At 39.7% G+C, this 1,132-nt stretch overlaps 1 protein-coding gene across 1 annotated transcript in view; it reads right to left on the bottom strand.

Annotated features, from left to right (window-relative positions):
- Necab1 (N-terminal EF-hand calcium binding protein 1) overlaps nt 1-1,132 on the bottom strand; it is a 161,021-nt gene that overhangs the window by 3,075 nt on the left and 156,814 nt on the right. The window lies entirely within an intron of this gene.

The following is a 1,132-nucleotide window of genomic DNA, read 5'->3' as shown; positions in this document are numbered from 1 at the left end:
CTGAAAGAAGAAAAACAATAATTAAAATATGTGTTTTTAGGGCAGAGAAAGTCTAAACTGAAAAGAGTTCATTCCCTTCGTCTTCAGTATGCATAACTACTTTTCTAGTTTTCAGTTCTAGACTCTTTGGGATATTGATTTATTCCCGTGTAGTTATACTGTAGTTTTTTGTACTTTGTAGGCTAAGATGTTTTTGTTATATATGAATAACATTTGTTATAGCAAGATTATCAACACCCTGATGGTGAGTCATGTTGTTGCAATCTACCCAATAGTAGCAGTTGTTAGGAAATAACATATGGTACTCCTACATACATGCTTCAGGAAGTTTGAGTCTAAACAAATAGATGTATTATAAACAGTATTTTTAATAGTTTTAAATTTCAGCACTAGAAATGTGCTCCCCAATGAATATAAACACCTAAACATAACCTATGGCAAAGAAGTATGGTTGTTGGCATGCTGTGGTAAAAGGCAGGTGGAAGGGAGTAAGCTTTTGTTTAAAGCTGCTGGCTTGCTTGCACACAGACCTTACTTTCCTGTGTACTTCTTCCCTTTATGGTACCATAAAGACATTCTGGCTCCTGAGCTGAGCACTTACCTCCTGTTGTCTGCATGGTTTATGATGGTTAGTGGACCTGCATCACTGTTTTCTAGGATGCTTCATTTGACACTTGTATTTAATAGCTTATAGGGATATTCTTTGGTGTATACTTACGTCTAATGGTGTTCAGCTTGAGATGTGTCTTCTCTGTTTCTAAATACCACAGGTACTGCCTTCAGTATTTAGACTTAAGTTTGTGCAGTGACTATGGTTTTGTTGTCATTTCTAACCTTCATTGTTTTATACCATACAAAATGCACAAAACTGGTCATTAAAATTTGTATTAGAAGTGGTATGGAGCACTGATTGGACTGAGAGGTGAATCTTTGTCCTCATAGATGAACACCCCAGCCTCTAAGCTTTGGGCCCAGGGGCATAACCCTGTGCCCCCACACCACCACCCTTTGCAGTCCCAGTTTCAGGCCAGTAGGCAGGTCTCCTACAGACAGGTCAGACTACCACCATCCCCCACCAGACCCTATAACCCACAAACCCCACCCCTTCCAAACCCACCAACCCTCCAAGACT

Source organism: Peromyscus maniculatus, chromosome 2 (genome assembly GCF_049852395.1).
Source record: "Peromyscus maniculatus bairdii isolate BWxNUB_F1_BW_parent chromosome 2, HU_Pman_BW_mat_3.1, whole genome shotgun sequence".
Classification (NCBI taxonomy): Eukaryota; Metazoa; Chordata; class Mammalia; order Rodentia; family Cricetidae; genus Peromyscus; species Peromyscus maniculatus.
The sequence above is the reverse complement of the archived record's forward strand: the minus strand, read 5'-3'. Positions and strand labels throughout refer to the sequence as shown.